Raw genomic sequence first — 25,344 nt, 5'->3', positions numbered from 1 at the left:
CCCCCATAAATCGGCTAAAAATTGTAAACAAGATGTCAAGAATTAAGAATAAGATCAATTAAAATTTTCTAGCGGAATATAGTACAGCAAAAATAATATGGTCCAGAGTTAGTTTTCCTAGATGCAACAGGTGACTGACATTTTTCTTACCCTATCACGCAGATTAACCAGAATATTACACACTTCTTTAATGATCTGATGCACTGTCGACTTGGACAGATTAAAGAACTGTGCAGTTTCCCTCATAGACTGGTTTGTCGCTAAATAGCTGACACATACTAGAAGCTGTTTCTCTGGGGTGACAGTGTCATGTGGCCCCCTTCCTCCTCAAATTAATAAGTCTTGAACGCTTTCCAATATGATATGAAAAACATCTCTGCTGATGCGGTAATGCATTTTAAAATCATCTATGTGCTGAGGGACCGCCATTTGTCCGACTACTGCCATGTAATCTGTCACTTTTGGCATGAAACTTCTTCTGGTCGTCATATTAATCACACTTAATGTATTTTTTGATCTCTTGGCAAGCAAGCGATGAATATCTTCGTCTTCGTCATCAAACATTTCCAATATACACATTTTTCGTAAAAACGCCGCCATATTAACTTACTAAACTGGTACCAAAGTTAGTTCGATTATTCAATTAACCAGACATGCCCACTAATACCAACAAAACTAAAGTATGGTTGGTGATCGAACTAGGCCAGGATGTGGTACCTGGAGTGCGTGTGGTGTGGTACACGTGCTATGTAATTATATTTGACATATTTAAGTTGATACCTCAAAACGCCTTTGTTGTGAGTCAATATTGTAGTTCCTTTATACAAATATCTACTAGTAAATGATAATTCTTTTGAATTAAAGGTTTGTTTGATTAGTTAAAAAAAGGGGGGGTGTACAAATGAGTCTTGTTGATGTTATTAGGGAGTTTTGTTTTGACACTCAACTACTAGAAGTGTTTAAAGTATGCATGCAATGGTGTTTTTAAATAAATTCAAAGGCCTTATGGAGCTACCATTTGATTTTTATGTGGGGGCTAGGATGAAAAATTTTGTCCTGCATTTTTTTTAGCTGTAATCTCTGTCCTGCCTTTTTATTTTTCACTCTGTTCGGTCCTGCCTTTTTTTTTTTTTTTTAGTTTATCCTGACTTTTTTTTACCTAAATTGTCATCCTGACTTTTTTTTTTTTGCAAGTGTCTCATCCTGCCTTTTTTTTTACTCAAAACTCCTGTCCTGCCTATTTTTTTTCAAATTTCATCCTAATTTTCAACAACATTCATATTCTTAATTCTAGAAGACTATATTTAAATGTTTTGGAGGAGGTATGTTGGTGTATTTAAATAGATTGAAAGGCCCTGTCTAAATTGGTAATGTTTGCAATGGTGAATTAAATGAATTCAAAGAGGAAGTTGCCCTACCTAAATTTATAAAGTTGGGTTTGGTGTATTTAAATAAATTCAAAGGCACTGCCTAAATTGGTAAGGTTTGTGATGCTGAATTAAATGAATTCAAAGGCAAATGGCCCTACCTTTTTTGTATTTAAAAAATAAATTCAAAAGCCGTGCCTAAATTGGTAAAGTTGGCTTTTGTGTATTTAAATAAATTCAAATGCCATGCCTAAATTGATAAAGTTTGCAATGGTGAATTAAATGAATTCAAAGGGGAATTGACCTATGAAAGGCCGTTCATGTAAAAAAAAACGGATAAAGTAACGCTTTAACATTTAACGCAAAAAAAACAGTGACAGAAAAAAAAATCTTTTTTTGCCTTAAAATTGTTTAAGGCTTCAGATTTACTCGAAACTTACTAAATAAAATGGCCACATGTGTCAGTGTAGGACGAGTGTAAAAATTACTTCACAGGCCCAAAATACATATTGGTAGCCCAATTATTTTACGTGTTGAGCCATAAAAAATGACAAAAAAAGCAATATAAATACGGTAGATAATCTCAATTCCTCAATCAAACCTTCCTGATACATAACCCTAAAAAAAAATCATTCCCATAGTCTTCATTGTCACTGAATTCAGAATCACTGTTCAGTGCCTAATCTAGGATTTTGGAGAGGAAGAAGTGACTTCTCATTCCATGAGAGAGAAGGAGAGAGGCGACGTTCCATTGCCGTTTCGGTTGCATAGTGATTTCGTGTTATCACTGAGGAAATATTGCTGTTGCGTTTAAAATTAAACAAGTTTCTGCGAATTTGTAAAAAAATAGCACGGGGAATTTCCGCAATATTCTATTCGGTCAGTCATTTCAACAGGCGTCTCCAAAAATCTCCAAAGTGTCAATGCAAAAAAAAAAAAAAAAGACATTTTATAAACGAATTATTTTCTTATATCACTGCCACATGCACTTGTTTCTGTCCTTGAGGGGTTTAACTATCCTCGTATGAAAAATATTTTGATGGCTTCTTGGATGTATCCTATATGCTGGAGTTCTTTTCATAATTCCCTTTGCCCTTGTTTGGTTAAGTGGGTCAGACAAGGTTTTACTGTCAATGACTGTCGCTAGCCTATATAAAACACCAATAGTTTAGCGACCATCATTGTCAGTAAAACTATTTTTGACCCACTATTAACAAGCACATTGTCACGATATCCTATTCCCCATATTGATATTTTAATGCACTTGCACGTTTTAACGATGTGACCAGAGGAATTCCGAAAATGGGTGTTCCGAAGTTGGGGTGGTTTATTATAGGAGTAAACTACGATTTTGAGAATGATAATACACTCGCCCAATGATTTATTTTTGGGCCAGTTACTCTCCATCTTTTGACAATTTCTAATCGCCCAATCAAGTCTCTGGTCGCATTTGGCAACCAGGCGACTGGCTGTATCCAACACTGTGTGTCATATCTTTGTCAATTAACGCGATAAAGTTTACAGATTTCAGTACATTTATATATTATCGTCATTAATAACTTCTTACATTAACGCGTTAAATGAAAGTTTAATGTGTTAAAAGCAACTTTACTGCTTTAAAAGCATCTTTAATGCGTTAAATGCAACTTTAACACATTAAATGCAACTTAAAATGTTAAATGCAACTTTAATGCGTTAAATGCAACATTAACATGATAAATGCATCTTTAACGCATTAAATGCAACTTCAATGAGTTAAAGGCTATTCTAATGTGTTAAAAGCAACTTAAACGCGTTTTTCTGAAGATGGTGACATCAAATCTATTAAACTATATCTATCAACCAAGCCTCAGTTAAATGTTGCTATTGGATATTGTTACACAGCTGTCAGTGAGATAACTAATAGTCCAGTCAATCTAACATAAATTTTACCCTAACCTTAAAGTAATTGCAACATATGATTTTTAAGTTTTAATCTTTAGCATTATACCCCAAATATACACAGAAAAAAGTCCCATTAGATCTTACTTAAGGAAGACTAAAAAAATCACGATTTAAAGTTCCTATGGAGATTTGCATTGAAAAGGGAGATACCTCTGCAAAAAAGGCAGAAATATCAATAAAGATTGATACAAAATTATAACTTTACTGCTTCTATTCAAAAGAATGTATTGATTCTTTATATTTCAGCCGTCTTTAGAGTATGACGAACTCTTAAGGTGTTTTCATATCTTTTATCAAACTACAATCTAGATTTCGTAATTCATTAGTTGACCATTTATTGAATTTTTCAACATGTCAAGGTAAAGAATCTCAAATTTGATAAAAATAATTAGGCATTTATTCCTCTTTTTGTGGTTTAAAGTTTCTTTAAACAGGTATATGCTAAACAAATATAATATACAAATATAAACAATACCAAATTTTCACATTATTTTTTAAAATAGTCACAAAGCCACAAATTTGCAATTTCTTTTAAAAAAAAAATGCACCAAAAAAAATACCAATAACTCATACAGTTTTGTACATTTCATGAGCAGAAGATTATATAATATAGTCAAATAAATTTTAAGAAAATCAACCAAAAACTGACAATAAAAAAGTCATTTTTGCAGAGTTATTTCCCCTTCCAATGTTAATTTCCATAGGAAATTAAAAATGATGATTTTGAGTTTTCCTCAAGTTAGATTTTTTGGGACTTTTTTCTGTGTATTTTTAGGAATTAATGCTATAGATTAGAACTAAAACATTTTCTGTTGCAATTAGTTTGAGGTTAAAACTTAGTTTGACTGGAAGGACATATCATATTCGGCCTTTTCAATTTTTTCAATTTGAGCGTCATAGATGAGTCTTTTGTAAACGAAACTCGCGTCTGGAGCAAATACAAAATTTCAATTATGGTATCATTTTTGAGTTTATTTATCAGCTATCAATTTTGTGTGAATTGTAATCATGTATAAAACAAGAGGTTTGTAACAGCAGGCATCATGCATCAAGTAAACCAAGGCCAATAAGGTTATGAATCTGTGCCAAAAGTTTCACTAGTAAAAGGGATCAGAGGACGACCATTTTATATACCGGGGGGGGGGGGTTTAAACGTACATAAAGACTTTATTCTTTATTTTCAGTTCTTACTTAGTCAGGGTTTTTTCGCTGTGCAATCATTTGATGGTTGTCTTTCTTATATTGATTGACTCTAACCCCCTTGTTTTATTTTGTATTTTCATTGTGTCATAGATCATAGTTCATTTTTTTTTTCGTTTGGTGTATTTTCACTTGTTTTTGTTAAAATGTCTTTTGATTGAGTTAAGCCATCTCAATTGATATTTTATAGTGTGTCTTTCTATGTTTTGATGTTACTCTATTGTTCCAGGATGGATAAAGGTTGGCGCCTATTGCAAAGATCAAACCCGCTGCATTTGTTTGCACATGTCCTAAGTCAGGGACCTCTAAGTTAGTAATACTGTGGTTGTTGATGTGGTTCATAAATATTTCTATTTATTTAAAGATTACACAGTTTTCCTGTTTGAAAAATGGTCATTTTTGGGACTCTTTATATCTTGCTGTTTGGTGTGAGCCAAGGCTCCAAGTTGAAGGCCGTAATTTATTCCTGAGTGTGCTAATATGTTAATGTCTTCATTTGTGTCATCATCTTGTGTTTGTAGTGTTATGTTTTCATTTGCAGCACTTATTTCTGATAGGAAATCACCTAAATGAACACGCCATTGATACCAGGATTAAATTTTGTATTTAAGCCAGACACATGTTTTGTCTACAAAAGACTTATCAGTGACGCTTGAATCCAAAAAAGTTGTTAATAAAAAGGCCAAATAAAGTACGAATTTGAAGAGCATCGAGGACCAAAATTCCTCAAATTTTAAAGCGTCAAACTTGGTGATGTTCAAGATTGCAGTTACAAATATGACTTTAGGACATGTATGGTTTTCAGTTAACAAACCGTGGTTGCTAAATTGAAATCTGGTTTGTTAAAGAGAATGGTTAAATTGTGAGAGGAAGTCGAAATGTAACATCCTCATATCCTTCTCGTCTGTGATGGCAAGGACAGCACGATACTCCAAAAACTTTGAACAGACGTTATTAAACAATGTTTTGTCAATGATGTATTTAAATAAATTCAAAGGCCCTGCCTAAATTGGTAAAGTTGGCCATGGTGTATTTAAATAAATCCAAAGACCCTGCCTAAATTGATAAAGTGGGCAATGGTGAATTAAAACAGATTAAAAGGGAACTGACCCTACCTTAATTGGTAAAGTTGACAATGGTGAATTTAGATAAATTCAAAATGTATTGGCCCTTCCTTAACTGCTTAGATTTGCAATGGTTGCTTTAGATAAATTCAAAAGGATTATTTATTGGCACTACCTCTTTCCCATTGCAGTTTGATTTATATTGGATTGGTTAATCATTTGTTTTTGTCCTTAATATGCATGAAAAGCTTGCCACTGAACGTTAACCAAATAACAACCTATTAATCTCTACATGGTGTATATATATGTGGTAACAAGTAATTTTTGATATTTTTATTTTCATATTAAATTTTGATATAATTTATTATATACCACATAAATAATTCCCTCAAATGTAAGGTATATAAATTAAATAAATATCATTTTATTTATCCTTACCATTTTTTTTTTGTGTATTCTATTATGTGTACCATTAGAAAATGCATGAAATTTTGCAAAATTCAAAATGGTTTTATTTTAATCGTTTCTCTTTCATCTGTAATCAGAAGGCTATTTTCCCAAGGAAAAAACTGACAATGAAAAGTCATTCATGTATAGCATTTCGTAGTGCATGGAAATCCATGTACTATGAAAATTAGAGGGCAAAAAAACTGACTTTTCATTGGACGAGAAGGGGTGAGTATGTTCTAATGAGTAGTCTTTAAGTCATGCATCAGTGGTTATATTTATTGTAAGACTTTGTCATGGCTCAGTGAGTTTTGATATATTGGTTATACATGTAACTCTCTAGGTTTTACTGGTTTGTGTTATGAAAACTCTGTTCTGTATGATAATTGGTTAATTAAGTCATATGTCTATTTTGGAGGGAAATTCTATTGTTTGGTTAGAATAGGATTTATTTTTAACTGAATAGTGTTATGCTGTTTGTATTCATATTTGGTGGACAGCTGAATTTAATTTTTGATAAAAACATAAGGTCAGTTTTCTCAACTTATTGAAAGTAATCTCTAGAAACATGCAAATGGGGAAGAGTTGTATAAATAGCATATACATACACTAATACAGCAGCTATATTTGAAATATTTATATTGCTATATATTCTGGACACTACCAATTCCTATTACTAATTAGAAATAGTTCAGTTACTGAAAATTCAGAAATTATTGTGAGGTTTTTATTATTGCGAGAAATGCGACTGTTGTAAACGCAATAGTTTAAACTCGCACTTTGAAATGTTTTTAAAGAATTGAATGCTACTTTTTGTAACTTCATTGGGATTTACAAGCATTGACCGAAGTACATTTTGTAAGAAGCGCAGAAGCGCTTCATTCTAAAAATGTGTGCACGGTCAACGCTTTTACAACCCTATGAAGTTACAAAAAGAAGCATTCAATACTTATAATTACATTTTTTAGCTAGGATCATGAAAACATGAATTTTATCAATTTTTTATTTAATTCACCTGTGCACTTTATTGTGGGACCTCGTGTTATCATTTACGAAAAGTTTTATTGAGTAATGCAATTGCTTAAGGAATAACATGTGGTGTGCAGTTAGCCAATCAGAATAACGTGTTATAGTGAAACATACATCTAATGTAATTATATATGAATTAAACCAGATTTTTCTCAAAATCCTAAAAATTAAAATCGCAATAATAAATGCACACAATAATTTCTGAATTTATAGTACTTATTTTATTCAAAGTCATAAATATTTACACACATTTCTTATAGCTGTGTTATAGTCCTGATAGTAATGCCATGTATGAATTAGCCTGTTGGAGAGAAAACAAGTTTTTTTAAGTGACAGAACGATTGTGCATGATGATATACAAAATGTATGATAGTTATATTATTATACCCCCCGCTTTGAAAAAAGGGAGGTATACTGTTTTACCTCTGTCTGTCCTTCCGTCAGTCCATCAGTCCGTCAGCCGTCAGTCTGTCAGTCAGTCCGTCCGTCCAATGAATATTTTTCGTCACATTTTTCTCAGGAACTACACTACCAGGATTTCTGAAATTTGGTTTCAGGCTTGATATAAGTCAGCTATACTGTGTGATGCGTTTTCAGATTTATCACTCGACAACTTCCTGTTTACCGAACACTTGTATCATTTTTACACCTGATAGCCAAGTTGAAAATTTTTCGTCACATTTTTCTCAGGAACTGCATTTCCAGGATTTCTGATATTAGGTTTCAGACTTGATATAAGTCAGCTATACCTAGTGATGCGTTTTCAGATTCATCACTCTACAGCTTTCTGTTTACGGAACACATTTGGAGGGGGGTATCATCAGTGAGCAGAAGCTCACAGTTTCACTTGTTTTAAAGAAGTATTTCCATGAAATCGGAGAAACAATATATCATAGATATTGAATCATCAATGATATATGTATGGTAAGATCAGCGTTTTCATTTTTGTCAACCCTGTGACTTTTGTTGCAGAAAGATCGACATAGGGATAGTGACGGCAGTTAATTGTATGTGATTGTTATAGCAAAGCTTTATATTAAGGACTATCAACATGATATATCAATGATTAGAAAAGAAGATGAGACATTTCAGCGTGTGCACTCTTGTTTTAGTTAGTGAAGTTAAGGATTATGCACCCATTTCTTGTTTCAATGCAAAACATATGAAAATTTTATAGAAACATTATAGTAATAGAAATATATAATCCATAAATCAATGAGTTATTACCATTGTACATGAGACGAAATTACCACCATATTGGGTGTTTGCTCCAAACCTATTGTAGTAGATACTAAGAATGTAGCAATTTATCCTGACTTAATTGATTCAGTTAAGCCTTCCAATTGATATTTTATCATGTGTTTTTCTATGTTGTGATGTTATACTGTTGTTTCAGAAAAGGGAGAAGGTTTGGTACCATTAATATGTTTAATCCAGCTGCAAATGTTTGCGCCTGTCCTAAGTCAGGAATCTGATGTACAGTACTTGTCTTTTATTTATGTAATTTATATGTGTCTCTCGTTTCTTGTTTTTTTTATATAGATTAGACCGTTGGTTTTCCAGTTTGAATGGTTTTACACTAGTAACTTTTGGGGCCCTTTATAGATTGTTGTTTGGTGTGAGCCAAGTCTCCGTGTTAAAGGCCGTACCTTGACCTCTAATGGTTTAATTACTTTTATAAATTGTTATTTGGATGGAGAGTTGTCTCATTGGCACTCATACCACATCTTCCTATATCTATTAATATATGATTGAGTTTTATCAGATTTATTCATTTCAAATATAAATATACACTTTCATTGTACTGGTTTTATTCTGATAGAACAGAGCCAGTTTATCATATTTTAAACATATGCTTTCAGTTAAATGAATTAAGAATATAAAAAAAAAGATGTGGTATGATTGCCTGTGATGAGAAAAATCTTCAAAAGTGCCCTATACATTTAACAAAAACAGAGAGGACGTGGTGGGGTACTTTTACATCCCAAAAACAAAAAGAGTGTTCCCTTTGTACACTGTATTGTATATGTACATTGTGTATTTATATTTTGCTATTTGTGTACTTTCAGGATTATTTATTCATGTGGTCATTAATAAACATCTGTAAACAAGATGAATCACAAACCCTGTAACAAAGTACCATCAGACTGGAACCATGCTTACATCGAACCCTGTAACAAAGTACCATCAGACTGGAACCATTCTATCATTACATCAGTATATAATCAAAGTACTGAAGTACTGAACATCAGAGGACCTCAAGTTGTGTTGAATTATTGATAAATGACAGGTGTTTATATTATACTTGCCGGACAGATATGTTCACCTTACAATAAAGTACAAATAATATAATTTGCTATGCTATATATATATATATATATATATATATATATATTTGTATATTATATCTGATATACTGACTTGAACTAGGATACTTAACTTTGTGAATTATCAATGATTATGTGGTCAAATGAGAACTGTTAGATTGGCATTATAACCATATAGTTGCACACATACAAAAATAGTTAGCATATAACTTATAATAGAGAATCAACATAGCAAACAATTCTTGGAGTAGCTACATGTATATAGTCACTCACCAATGCTCACTGAACTATGATCATGTGATAAAGAGGTTTAAGACAATCATTATATTAAAACAGACAAATTGTAATATTGGAGCTAAATTAAAGATACCAGATGAACAGCAAACTTATAAACCAAAACTTACAATTCCATGACTAAAACTAAAAAAGATATGCAGACAAATAAAAGTACACTAAAAACAACATAGAAAACTAAAGACTGAGCAACATGAACCTCACAAAAACTTGGGGGTGATATCAGGTGCTCTGGATGGGTAAGCAGATCCTGCTCTACAAATGACATTTATTAACAATGTTTGTTCATGTAGTATCCATGGCCAAGTCTTCTACTTTCTGGAACATTTAGCTTTTGGATCAATCACTAATGGAGTGGATGTTAACACAGCAATATTACTATCCCTTATTCTAGATTTTTGTTGCAGTCAACAAAAACTTTTTTAATGTTCAGAAATAGCTTCACTGAGTTATCTTGGTTTTATTGCAACACAGTCAATTATTTATCCATTATATTTAAAAGAATAAAATAAGAATCTGCAGCTATACATGTACATTGTACGCCCCCCTCTGAATCCGCCACTGACAGTATAATATACATGTTACTGTGTATAATCTCATTCCATCATTAATATAATTATTATTGGTCATTGTTGGTATACATTTATCTTTAAGTTTAACAATGTACTGTGAAAGAGCTATCTTCTAACAGATATCATACTTAGTATTATCTATATATAGTATGGTTATTAGTGTGAAACCACTGATTCAAAGGACAAGTTTCACTTCTTGTCCAAAATGGCCTAAAATATAAACTTTAACATAAAGCTCCAAAAAGTTCACAATTTGGTTTCTCAAATGGGTATATTTCTAAAGTCTTAACGCTCAATAAATCAGTTCTTTTCATAAGAGTACATTTTATGTTCCAAATTTTGTCAAAACATGATGATTTTGTGCAATTTTCAGACCCGAAAGCTTTAAGCCTATAAGAATAAAAATTTGGCCACCACCTACAGTGTACCATCCAAAATGTTTTGTGACCAAAAGAATCAAAATCTGATATATTATTCATCAATATAAAAACTTTTTGGATCTTGGATGGCAGCCATTGCTGCCAAGTTTAATTATGCCAACAACAATTCAAGTTTTACCATAGTTATCTGTGGTATAATTTTCACAATTATTCAATAGTTTTGTTGTGTATGATTTACAAAAAGAAAAATAGAGATGGCAAGACCCGAACAAGGCCGCCTGATTTTTTTAAGTGACATATGAACAACAGAGTCAGTGTGGGGCCACTAAGCTAAACTGCCCGCTTTGCACCAGCCAATATAAATGAATGCCTAGGGTGGGAATCGAACCCACATACACCAACTCTGTTGTCCCTATTTTTTTAAATGAACAAAAAATTGTCAAAAACAAATTTAAAAAAATGAATAAATTGGTTAAAATAATTATCAATTTATACATGAAAATATCTATAGATAGCACAAAGGTGTCAGTATTCACCTCAGAAACTAACAAAACCTTTGAATAGTAACGATACTGTTATCAGGTCATTAAAGATTGCATATTTTGGCGTTCATATTGATTCACTTATAGGGTCTTTGCATTGATACTAAACACATTTATTCAAAAAACAGTGTTGTGAATAATGCCACTTACATGCCTTAGTTGCCCAATAATAAGAACTCTTAATTTGAAATATGATATATTTACATCTGTATATAAATTACCTTAAATCACAATATAGTTAATCTCACATTTTGTCCATCCTTTAAAGATTGCAATAATAAAGGCAAACTATAACTTTTGATTTTACAGTATACTCTTTAGATTAATATACTGTGGATTCAATATTACTCAGATACCAATTTACGTGGATTTCGTAGGAACAGGGAAACCACAATTTAAAATGTTCAGCGAAATACAAATGTTTCATCAAAATATATGCTGCATTAAGGTTAACCATGAATTCAAAAATCCACAAAAATTGTAGTTTTCCTCAATCCATGAAATTTTGTACCCATGAAAATAAAAGAATCCACAGTATATATTGTGTCTTAATATAAAAAAGAAGATGATTGCCAATGAGACAACCCTAATTAAGTGTACAAAAAAATGAACGAAACAAATATGTAACACAGCAACAAACGACAACCACCTGACCACTGAATTACAGGCTCCTGACCTGGGACAGGCACATACATTCAGAATGTGTCTGGGTTAAACATGTTAGAGGGGTCCCAACCCTCCCATAACCTAGGATAGAGGTGTAACAATACAACATAAGAATGGACTATGAAAATTAGTTGAAAAAGGCTTAACTCATGAAATAGATACAAGGAGAAATACATCTAACAAAAACACATAAGCACATAAGTCAAAACCTGACACAACAGTTTTCCAGTAGGAATTATTTTATCACTGCCATCTAAGAATGAATAGAGTTATCTTTCTTTGTACATGATATTTGTATTGTATTATAAAAATGACTATGCAGTCCACCTATTTTTGTCGAGTCTTCGACTTTTGTTGAAAAAGCCAGACATAGTGATCCTACATTCTACCGTCAGCGTCCTTATCATTGTTGGCGGCGTCCACAAATATTTACTCTGTGGTTAAATTTTTTGAAATTTTAATAATTAACTTTCTTAAACTAGCCTGGTTTTCGACCAAACATGGACAGAAGCTTGTTTATGATCCTATTAGATAATTAGTATCCATAATAAGTAAATTTTGAAAGAAAAAAAAATCTGCTTTTTCCGTATTTTACTTATAAACATGATAAATTGACTAAGTTTGTCTGCCAGGACACATTACATTCACTTTGTGGCTTAAGTTTTTGAAATTTTAATAATTTTCTTAAACTCTCCTGGATTTGTACCAAACTTGGACAGAAGCTTGTTTATGATCATAAGATAGTATCCAGATGTGAATTTAGTAAAAATAAATCAGTTTTTTTCCATAATTTACTTTTAAATGGACTTAGTTTTTCTATCAGGAAACATTACATTCACTCTGTGGTTTAAGTTTTTTTTTTTAATTTTAATATCTTTCTTAAACCATCCTGGATTTGTACCAAACTTGGACAAAAGCTTGTTTATAATCATAAGCTAGTATCTAGTAGTAAATTTTGTTAAAATTTTGTACCAGTTCTTTCATATTTTACTTATAAATGGACTTAGTTTTTCTTCCAGTTAATATTACAGTCTGCAGTTAAAGTTTTTTAAACATTTATTAGATTCATAAACTATCCTGGATTTTTACCAAACTGTGACAGAAGCTTCTTACAATGAAAAGGTAACATTGAGAGGAATAATTTTATTAATTTTTTTCTTCGTTTTTGTTGAGCCTGGGATTAACAGCAAAAGTAGGTGAGACACTTGGTTCAATGGAACCCTTACAATATTTGACCTAAGGTGTTTATTTTATCATCCAACCAAAATTACCTGGCTATACAATGACAATCATGTTCATTTGCCAATTAAAAAAATTTCAACTGAACTTTGCAAATGAATGTTTGGTTTTAAGATGCTTTAATTCCAACCAGCAAAATAATTTAGGATTATGAATTGTTTTTTTTTTTTATTTTTCAGTATGTAGAGAGAAGTTCAAAACAAGCTATTGTTTGAAGAGGAATCACATCGACAAAGAGGTCACCTTTAAAGAAATGGTCTTAGTACAGCATGAATCATGGGACAATAATTTATAGTTGATTGTTATTACAAAGAGTAGAAGTATCTGACTAGCATTTGTATAACATGTATCATATGAAGACTTACAATTGAAAGAATCAGATGCTACAAAAAAATGTTTGTGCATTTAAAGACGTGAATATCTGAATTTTATTTTCTTCTTGTTATTTGAAGAGAGTTTTGTGTGTATGAAATGAAGAATGCTCTCAATACTTTTTATAGTTATATAATTGCAACCTTTAATCTATTAAAGAAAAGAACAGAAATTTTAGACAAAGTTCTTTTTTTTTCATGCCACTTATTACATAATTCTTATATACTAATTCTTGATAGATGTGCATAGAGACATACCATACAAATAGACCATTGGAAAATGCATATATGTATCATTATCTTTATTTCATAGATTATATATAAAGATGGTTTTGTATGACACATTGTATATGTGTTCATAGATTGGTCAATTGATCAGTCTAAAGAATGAACTTAGAAACTGTATTATGTACATACTCTCCATTTCCATTCTAAATTTTATGTACCCTAGTTTTTGGTGGGGTTCGTGTTGTTTATTCTTGAGTTTTCTATGTTGTGTCATGTGTACTATTGTTTGTCTATTTGTCTTTTTCATTTTTAGCGATGGCGTTTTCAGTTTATTTTAGATTTATGAGTTTGACTGTCCCTTTGGTATCTTTGGTCCCTCTTTTATGAAGTGTAACTAAATTTGTAAGCAACACAAAAAAAAACTACAGTTGTCCTCTCAGTCAATAAGGAGATGTGTTAGGATTTCCAATGAGACATAACCAACTCTAATGAACATGGATAAAAGATAGGAATCAATAATTATGGATTTCAATACAAAAGAAAGGTCATCATATAACATTGAATACTATAATTTATGATAGTTTACTGTTAAAGACTGTTGACATCTTCCTGTATTTCTGGTTGAGCTGTATTGTTGAGTTTCTGTCACACTGTGTTAACCTATGACCACAACTTTTCTCATACTTTCAAAAACCTTTAAGAATAAAATTTAGAATTGAAATGGGGGAATGTGTCAAAGGGACAACAACCCGACCCGACAGATCAGAAAACAGCTTAAGGCTACCAATGGGTGTTCAAAACAGAGAGAAAATCCGGCAGCTAAACAAAAATATGAACTAGTTCAGTGATAATTGACTGCAGGTTACTTGACTTATACCAAGAAAAAAACTTACATATAATTATATCTATATTATTGAATTGCAGTAAGTTCTTCATTTGTTAAATTTAAAAATTATTTTCAGTGACAGACATGAAAAACTTGACAAAGTTACGTATTGGATACTTGTGTACACGTATGGGAAGTTAAGTCGCCTTCTGTGTTTAGGGTTCACAGATACTATACCTCCCATTTAGGTATAGTAACGTCCCCTACCATACGTACCACAATTATCCACAAACTGAAGAGTGAAGAGGCTCAGTTTGACCAAGTGAGGTTGCTGGTAAAAAACATTTATAATCCTAGTGTACCATATGTACTAAGTATCGGCTATTACTGGTACTGACTGAGTTTTTTTTACTGATTTTGTAAAGTTTTAAATGGGGATGTTTTGGTTAAGGTTGTTTAATTGTTTAGTGGTATTGTAAATATTTTAAATTGGGATGTTTAAAGTTTTTAAATGGGAAAGTTTAACTGTTTTTGTAAAGTTTTTAAATGGGGAAATTTAACTGTTTTTTAAAGTTTTTAAATGGGGAAGTTTAACTGTTTTTGTAAAGTTTTTAAAAGGGGGAGGTGTACATGTTTTTGGAAAGTTTTTAAATGTAAATGGGAATGTTTAATTGTTTAGTGGAATTGTAATTTTTTTTAAATTGGGATGTTTTACATTTTTTGTAAAGTTTTTTAATGGGGATGGTTAATTGTTTATGTAAAGTTTTTAAATGGGATTGTTTAATTGTTTTTGTTAAATTGGGATGGTTAATTGTTTTTGTAAACTTTTTGAATGGGGAGTTTAACTTTTTTGATAAGTTTTTAAATGAGATGTTAAATAGGGAAGGTTAATTGTTTTTGTAATGTTTTGAAATGGGGATGTTTAACCCTTTTTGTAAAGTTTTTGAATGGGGATGTTTTACTATTTTTGTATAGTTTTTGAATTGGGATGTTTAACTGTTTTTGTAAAGTTTTGAAATAGGGATGGTTAATTGTTTTTGTAAAGTTTTTAAATGGGAAAGGTAAACTGTTTTTGTAACGTTTTTGAATGGGGAAGTTTAACTGTTTTTGTAAAGTTTTTGAATAGGGATGGTTAATTGTTTTTGCAAAGTTTTTAAATGGGGATGTTTAACTGTTTTTGTAAAGTTTTTAAATGGGGAAGTTTAACTGTTTTTGTAAAGTTTTTAAATCAGATGGTTAATTGTTTTTGTAAAGTTTGAAATAGGGATGGTTAATTTTTTTTATAATGTTTTGAAATGAGGATGTTTAACTGTTTTTGTAAGTTTTTAAAAGGGGGAGGTGTACATGTTTTTTGAAAAGTTTTTAATTGGGGATGTTTAATTGTTTAGTGGTATTGTAAATTTTTTAAATTGGGATGTTTAAAGTTTTTAAATGGGAATGTTTAACTGTTTTTGTAAAGTTTTTAAATGGGGAAGTTTAATTGTTTTTGTAAAGTTTTTAAATGGGGAGGTGTACATGTTTTTTGAAAAGTTTTTAAATGGGGATGTTTAATTGTTTAGTGGTATTGTAATTTTTTTAAATTGGGATGTTTAACTTTTTTTGTAAAGTTTTTAAATGGGGATGGTTAATTGTTTTTGTAAAATTGTTAAATAGGGATGGTTAATTGTTTTTGTAAAGTTTTTGAATTGGGAAGTTTAACTGTTTTTGTAAAGTTTTTGAATTGGGAAGTTTAACTGTTTTTGTAAAGTTTTTAAATCAGATGGTTAATTGTTTTTGTAAAGTTTGAAATAGGGATGGTTAATTTTTTTTATAATGTTTTGAAATGAGGATGTTTAACTGTTTTTGTAAAGTTTTTGAATTGGGAAGTTTAACTGTTTTTGATAAGTTTTTAAATCAGATGTTTAATTGTTTTGTAAAGTTTTGAAATAGGGATGGTTAATTGTTTTTGTAAAGGTGTCATACCTGCACCAATTAAAAGTCCCTATCTGTTCAACCAAATTTTACAATTTTCACAGCTTTCTAAATATCTTACCTTAAGTTTAACTTCATAGAAACTAGGTATATCCTAAATTGTACAGGTGTCACCTTTCTACATTTCAATTTTCAACATACATTCAAAATCATATAAGAAAGAAGAGAGCCCCCGAAAGGAGGTACCACTAAAAATAACCCCCTGGTTTTCTGGAAATCTTAAATTAGTATACCATGGAGGGCATTAATCCTCAATTTTAAATGCAAACTCCAAGACAGGTAAAATTTGGCTCAAAATGGTCTAAATATATTTCTCTTTCAACAAAAGTTTCATTTCTGCAAATTTGTTGGTTAGTTTAGGTGAACAATGACATCAAATGCACTATTTTTTGTCCGAGTAGGCCTACTTTCACATACATTCTACATTTGAGGGAGTAATTGGTGGTATGACACCTAAAGTTTTTAAATGCGGAAGTTTAACTGTATTTTGTAAAGTTTTTTAAATCCGAATGTTTAACTGTTTTTGTAAAGTTTTTAAATAGGGATGGTTAATTGTTTTTGTAAAAATTTTAAATGGAAATGTTCTACTAGTTTTGTAAAGTTTTTAAATGGGGATGTTTAACTGTTTTTGTAAAGTTTTGAAATGGGGATCTTTAACTGTTTTTGTAAAGTTTTTAAATCAGATGTTTAATTGTTTTTGTACAGTTTTGAAATAGGGATGGTTAATTGTTTTTGTAAACATTTTAAATGGGGAAGTTTAACTGTATTTTGTAAAGTTTTTTAAATCGGAATGTTTAACTGTTTTAGTAAAGTTTTTAAATAGGGATGGGTAATTGTTTTTGCTCTCCCTAAAGCATGTATCAGGATGTCCTTCCACAGAAAAGGTAACCTGTAGAAAAAATATATTCTCTGAAGTCAAATGTCGATAAATAAATATGAAAATAGTCTTTTGGATTATTGATGGTAAATTACAATCACCACAAGGTATAATACTTATAACCGAAATCTTCTACTGTTTTCTTAATATGGGCTCAAAAATAGTACTATCAGTATAAGGACCACCGTCTTTGTTTGTAAGATTAGTTTATTTTGGTCATGCATTTTATTTAAGAATTGAATGCTTCTTATTGTAACTTCATTGGGGTGTAAAAGCGTTGACCGAAGTACATTTTGTATGAAGCGCGGAATTAAGCGCTTCATACTCAAAATGTACGCACGGTCAACGCTTTCACAACCCTATGAAGTTACAAAAAGAAGCATTCAATACTTATAATTACATTTTTTTATCAATGATAATGAAAACACGAATTGTATTATCGTTTTATTTAATTCACCTGTGCACTTAATTGTGGGACCACGTGTTATCATGAATGAAAAGTTTTATTGAGCAATGCAATTGCTTACGGAATAACACGTGATGTGCAGTTAGCCAATCAGAATAAAGTATCATAATGAAACATACATCTAATGTAATTATTTTATTGTACATCAAAATTAAAGATATTGTGCTTAAATTTTTATGATTTTTTTTCTTTTTATTGTCAGAGTTTAGATAACGCTAGGAAATATGTTTTTTTTTTTGTTACAATAAGTATGTATGTCACCATAAAAGATTCAGATAATATTCATTCCAAGGTCATAACTAGAAAGTACATTTAAAGAAGAAAAACTATCCCATCACACAAACATTCCAAAGTGGATCAAGTACACCCTTGACTACACTTTTTCAAACACAACATTAGCAAAAGTGCGATGAAGGAAAGGCGGGTAGGACCTGTGCTTAAATGGATGGTAAGTATCAGCTGTGCAAAAGACAATGGATGTTACTGATCTAGAAAACAGCGGGGATATAAACTTGTTAAAATTCGAAAACTCACTTCTACTATGGCCATATAAGTTTTGAACCTATCATTGTAACAAATGAATTCCATAGGCACATCCTATTTTATAGACGGATCCAATGGAACTGAAGTTCTTAGGCAGCAACCATTTGATTTTCTGGGGGGATGCTATGGCTTTTTTTGGAATTGTTTGTTTCACCCTCAGCTGCCACTATATGTAATGCTAAAATTGAAAGAAAAAAATTGTTTTCGATTTGTCGCGAAAAAATTGATTGTTTTTCACCGCAGGCGAAAAAAAAATTTGTCCAGAAAAAAAAACCATAGCCCCCCCCCCCAGAAAATCAAATGGTTGCTGCCTTACCATTGTTAAGGAAAATGGCCTAACCTATCTAATTTGCTTCTTCCCCTTCACCGCTTGACTTTTTTGCCATTGGATGACGATTTTGGGGTCAGCTATTCCCTTGACTAGAATATTGTCTTGGGTCCTCCATATGGAAGGCATTAGACTGATAGTGAGTGAGATAAAAGCATCCCCACATCATCAGTATCTTGGACATTAATCTTCCATGTTTGATTAGAAGACTGTCAAGGATCCTCCATATGGAAGGCATTAGACTGATAGTGTGGGATATAATCTTCCTCACATCATCAATATCCTGGACGTCAATCTTCACCGACTGGGATGCTCTACTCTCTTTGATTTCACCACTTTGGTTTTTGTCATGTGATGAAACAGAAGATTTGGGTTAGGCTGTCCTCTTAATTAGAAGATTGTCGTCAAGGATCCTCCATATGGAAGGCATCAGACTGATAATGTGAGATATAACCTTCCTCACATCATCAGTATCCTGGACATCAATCTTCACAGACTGGGATGCTGTACTCTCTTTGACTTCACCGGTTTGGTTTTCTGTCATGTGATGAAGCAGAAGATTTGGGTTCAGCTGTCCTCTTGACTAGACAATTGTCAAGGATCCTCCATATGGAAGGCATAAGACTGATAGTGTGAGATATAACCTTCCTCACATCATCAGTATCCTGGACATCAATCTTCAGAGACTGGGATGCTCTACTCTCTTTGACTTCACCACTTTGGTTTTCTGCCATGTGATGAAGCAGAAGATTTGAGTTCAGCTGTCCTCTTGACTAGAAAATTGTCAAGGATCCTCCATATGGAAGGCATTAGACTGATAGTGTGAGATATAACCTTCCTCACATCATCAGTATCCTGGACATCAATCGTCACAGACTGGGATGCTCTACTCTCTTTGACTTCACCACTTTGGTTTTATGCCATGTGATGAAGCAGAAGATTTGGGTTCAGCTGTCCTCTTAATTAGAAGATTGTCATGGAAGGCACCAGACTGATAATGTGAGATATAACCTTCCTCACATCATCAGTATCCTGGACATCAATCTTCACAGACTGGGATGCTTTACTCTCTTTGACTTCACCACTTTAGTTTTCTGCCATGTGACGAAGCAGAAGATTTAGGTTCAGCTGTCCTCCTGACTAGAAAATTGTCAAGGATGCTCCATAATATGGAAGGCATTAGACTGATAATGTGAGATAAAACCTTCCTCACATTATCAGAATCCTGGACATCAATCTTCACAGACTGTGATGCTGTACTCTCTTTGACTTCACCACTTTGGTTTCTGCCATGTGATGAAGCAGAAGATTTGGGTTCAGCTGTCCTCTTGACTAGAAAATTGTCAAGGATCCTCCATATGGAAGGCATTAGACTGATAGTGTGAAATATAACCTTCCTCGCATCATCAGTATCCTGGACATCAATCTTTAGAGACTGGGATGCTCTACTCTCTTTCACTTCGCCACTTTGGTTTTCTGCCATGTGATGAAGCAGGAGATTTGGGTTCAGCTGTCCTCTTGACTAGAACATTGTCTAGGTTCCCTCATATGGAACGCACTAGACTGATAGTGTGATATATTACCATCTTCACACCATCAGTATTCTGGACATCAACCTTTAAAGACTTGGATAGTCTACTCTCTTCCACTTCACCACGAAGGTATAAGACTGATAGTGTTATATATTACATTCCCTCTTCGCATTCGTAATTTCGGTTATGCTGAGCCAATTTGGCATGGAACTTCCACTCCATTTGATCTGTCTATCAAAATTAATCTAGCAAGAACATTTTTGTTAACAGAGTAGGTTGACTTTCTCATATGTGCTTAGCAGAAGTGAATCCTCCAATTTAAGCTGGTTTTTATCTTACTGTTTTCTGTTATGATTTTTTTTTCTATTGTATAGGAATAAAATATTATATCAGGAAAAGATAGGATTTTACCTTCTAAGGGAAGTTTTGATTCACTGGAAGATAACTGATAGAGTATATAATAAAAAAAAATAAGTTGAAATTAAGATCAAAAACATTTCTTTAGAAAAATAAATTTTAGGCTATTGATTTGATAGATTTGTAAAATATATATTTTTGTTAATTTTAATTCTTTTTTTTTAATGTTATTTCAGTGACTATGTATTCATGGATGTGGAGTAAGACTTGGTATAATACTGCTAATATATAAGTAGGTAATTAATTCTTATTTTCATCATAAAATTATTTAAAGGAACTGTTCTAGACTTAAAAGTTGTTTGAGGTGAGACAAAAACAAATCTTCAGATTTTTACCTTTTTATGGCTTTAAATGTTTTAAAGATTTGAAGTAGATGCCATATTTTTTTGTGTTTTTGGGATGTTGTCACATTGTGTTCCCTTCATTTCCTATTACCCATTTGTCATACATGACCTATTCCTATATACTGTGGATTCAATATTATTCGCTTGCAACAACTCTTTGAGGGGTCCATAGGTGGCCTGTTGCAAGGCAAAATTTCTGTCCCTATCCAATATACCCTCATTTTCCATTTTCCCAAACCATCATCCTATATGTCCTCTATTACAACAACCTACCTATTGTATTTATTGTCAACTTGTTCTCGTCCTGAATATGCATGAAATATTTGCCACTGGACATTAAGCAACCAACAATCAATCAATCAATCAATATTATTCTTCAGAAATATATGACCTATTTCTATAAACTAAGGATTCATTATTATTATTCAGAAATAGGTGAACAACAAATATTAATAATAAACAGAGTAATCATTTTCTATAGGCTTGTATGCAGAATTTAGCAAAACATTGAATCAAATTCCCACAATAATACAATTGTTCCTCAATCCATGGGAATTGTTACCCACAAAAATACATTTGTTCCTCAATAAATGGAAATTGTACCACAAAAGTACAATTGTTGATCAATCATAAATTGTTCCCCACAAAAAATAAAGGAATCTGTAATAATATGCCTACAATATTCCAACACTGATTTTTTTAAAACAATTTTGAATGACTTATAATTTTACTTTTCAGGCCAGCATTTATTATAATTTGTCAGTATGGATTGATGTTTAGAAAAGCTATTGGATCTAACTTTTAAGGTAAGAAAGAGTATTGTAATACCATCGTATCACCTTGTGATTGCAACACCTGGAATCATTTGGGAGATAGCCCTCATACTTGGTAGGATTGTCTGTCATCGTGTGTAGTTGATCATCATTTTGATCCAACCATGTTTATAGGAATTTAACCATATTTGTCTATTGTACCACAATTACACATTATACAGTGAAGGTGACGTTTCACCACTGCATAGCAATCTTGTTTTTATTTCAGTATTATTTTGTGTCTAAGTGTTTTAAAGATTTCAATTGATTACGTAGATGTTATGTGTTGTGGTGTTGGGATGTTGTCACATTGATGTGTTCCTCCTTTTACCTTGATATGTTATCAATCACCTTTTGCTCTATTATGTACATAAATATACCAACAGTAGTATCTTAAACAAGTTTGAAGACATTTTATATTCCAGGTTATGGCATTGCAGCTTTTCCATAAAGATTTATGTTGGAAATGGCCATTGACATTGGATTTTAAGGTAAGAAAGAGATGTTACAAAGATGTATAAATTGTTTGTATTTAAAGATCAAGATTTTCATAATCGTCTTGCAATTTAATGGGTTTTTTAAAGGAAGTGTGTCTTTCGGGGTTCTAAAAGCCTGCACTTCACAGTGTATGGCAATGAATCACTTTAAGAGTATTTGATGAAAACTTAACCTTTTATTGTAATTCCCAATTTAAATCTCTGAAATAAAGACATTAGTATAATGTGTAATTAGTATAAAGTCAGAAATCGATTGTGAGAAAACAAATCCGGGTTACAAATAAAATTACACATCAACAACGGAACTACAGAAACGCTGAAATGCAACACCAACAAACGGCAACATACATAGAAACTGACTATCTGATAACAACTGCCATATTCCTGACTTGGTACAGGACATTTTAAGAAAAAATTGTGAGTTGAACCTGATGTTATGGCTAACCAAATATCTCACTTATGTAATATGCCAGAAAAATTGAAAGTGTCTTAATTCTTTTTCAGCCTTTCATTACCATGATTACTGTGGCTGCATAAAAGAATTGTGATTAATTTTGTATTCTCTTAATAATGGCATACAGTTGGCCTACTGTTCATGTTGTCATTCAAATGACACAGCTTTCAATAAAGTTCATCACAACATTGTGCTAGCACTTGATAACAACTGTTGTGCTATTCTTGTAATGTTAGACTTATCTGCTGCATTTGAAGTTTTTGACCATCTGATTCTGATTGAACATCATGAATACTCCTACAGATGATGCCCTTTCATGGATTACATTTTAATAAAGCAACAGAACATAACTTATCTCTAATAAATATTGATAATTGTCATATGCAGCTACATTTTTGTGTACCACAAGGCTCTATATTAGGATTGTAAATGTACAGTATGTTTTTTTAAACCTATTGATGAAATTGGCAGAAGTCACAATATGAACTTATATTCATTCCTATGCTGAAGATGATGATGTGAATCAAAATAAAGATGCTAAGACTGATCATCCAACATAAGAAATACCAGCATATAATAAATGTTTTTGTATCACTATATACAGGATGGTATCATTTCCCTGTAATTTGTGGAATGAACAGAAGTTTAAAACTTTAGGAGAATGTGAATATTTATCTCATCTTCACTACCAGGATTTTACTAATCTCTGAATTCATATATGAGTATTTTCATTCAGTTGTAATGGTTATTCATTTATGTAATTTTATGTAGTTTTATTGTTTCAACCTTTTTATTTGATCTGATGTGCCATATTTTAGTTAATTGTTAATTGATAAGATTATTTGTTGTTGTTTTGCAAACCTCTTAGAATATATTGGGTTAGATAATGCCCTTCATAGATACTGTATTATAATTATAATTCTTTCAGTTAAAGTAAAGGATGTAGCCAGGTCAGAATTTGGCATTTTTGTCAGAAGTTCTTACTCCTAGGGTTTTTCCTATGATACAGGAGGGAAGCCGCCCTATATAACAATTTATTTCCTTATTCAGAATTCTTCAATAGCTCATAAAAAGGTGATTACTATAATCTAAACAGATTCTACATGCATTTTCTGATGATTTGAGACCCAAATAATTCCAATGAAAATATAAGGAAAGTATAAGTCCATGTCACCCTTTTCCTGCCATTTAAAAAATATCAAATATCTTTAAAAGGAGTTCCTTAACCTATCAATATTTTTTATTCTGTTGTGCTCCTCAACCTATGCTCTTCTGATTAATAGTATCAATTTTAAATTCAAGATTTTTTAAATTCCACTATATCCTTAAAGAATATTTTATAAATTTCTAATGTAAAGATTGTAAGAACAAAACTTTAGGGTTTGCTGCAGTGATTTAATACGGGAAACACATTTTTGTTCCTATGGCACCTTCATCAGGATTAGAACTACAGAGGAAAACCAAAGTCTGCATTGATAATTTGTTCTTTACAATGTCACCATCAGGAGAAATTATAAATAGGGAGTGAAAGTAGATGTGAAAATTAACTTGATCAAGAATGTGAAATAAAATATGTTATTTTAAATTTGGACGACATTTGACTTGCACTTATATACAATTTCCTGCACTGGATATAGTACAGACTTGTAGTCCCGTACAGATTAAGTACGTTTGTCTGAGCGAAGCCAATTGGAAGCATGTACCTCTTAGTGAAGCTAATTGGGAGTACACCCTCTGTCATTGCGAAGCCATTTGACAGCAGTACATATATACCTCTGTCTGCTAAAGCCAATTGGAAGTAATGTACCACTGGCAGAGTGGTCCCAATTAGAAGCATGTAACTCGGAGTGGAAGCCAATTGGAAGCATGTACCTCTGCAAAATTCGATTTTTTCCGTATTTTACTTATAAATGGACTTAGCTTTTCTGCGGGAAAACATTACATACACTCTGTGGTTAAAGTTTTTAAAATTTAAATAACTTTCTTAAACTATCCTGGATTTCTACCAAACTTGGACAGAAGCTTATTTATGATCATAAGATAGTATCCAGAAGTAAATTTTGTAAAATGACAAATCCATTTTTTCCATATTTTACTTTAAATGGACTTTTTTTCTGCCAGGAAACAACACATTCACTCTGTGGTTAAATTTTTAAAAATTTTGATAACTTTCTTATACTATTTTTTATTTGTACCAAACTAAGGCAGAAGCTTGTTTATGATCAAAAGATAGTATCTAGAAGAAAATTTTGTTAATATTTTGTACCTGTGTATCTGTATTTTACTTATAAATGGACTTAGTTTTTCTTCCAGTTAACATTACATCCAGTCTGCAGTTAAAGTTTTTAAAACATTTATTAGATTCATAAACTATCCAGTATTTTTTACCAAACTTGGACAGAAGCTTCCTACAATCCAAACATGGTATCAAGCGGAATATTTTTATTGATTTTTTTCCTCATTTTTGTTGATCCTGCAATTTACAGCAAAAGTAGGTGAGACACTGGGTTCCGTGGAACCCTTACAAATTTTTGCACAATAACTTTAGTATAAGTTAATAGAAATCTATTAAATTTTAACACAAGGTTTATGACAACAAAAGGAAGG

At 31.8% G+C, this 25,344-nt stretch overlaps 1 long non-coding RNA gene across 3 annotated transcripts; it reads left to right on the top strand.

The window, feature by feature from the left end:
- Positions 1-704: 704 nt before the first annotated feature.
- On the top strand, positions 705-22,907 carry LOC139503697 (uncharacterized). Of its 3 annotated transcripts, none has more exons than XR_011659169.1 (5): positions 705-749; positions 20,807-20,862; positions 21,713-21,780; positions 22,212-22,277; positions 22,788-22,907. It is a non-coding gene; the product is annotated as an uncharacterized lncRNA (long non-coding RNA). The 3 variants fall into 3 exon arrangements; XR_011659170.1 differs by having other exon boundaries at positions 713-797; XR_011659168.1 differs by lacking the exon at positions 705-749 and adding an exon at positions 18,170-18,258.
- Positions 22,908-25,344: the final 2,437 nt, after the last annotated feature.

The sequence above is a fragment of the Mytilus edulis genome, chromosome 14 (genome assembly GCF_963676685.1).
Source record: "Mytilus edulis chromosome 14, xbMytEdul2.2, whole genome shotgun sequence".
Lineage (NCBI taxonomy): Eukaryota > Metazoa > Mollusca > Bivalvia > Mytilida > Mytilidae > Mytilus > Mytilus edulis.
The sequence above is the reverse complement of the archived record's forward strand: the minus strand, read 5'-3'. Positions and strand labels throughout refer to the sequence as shown.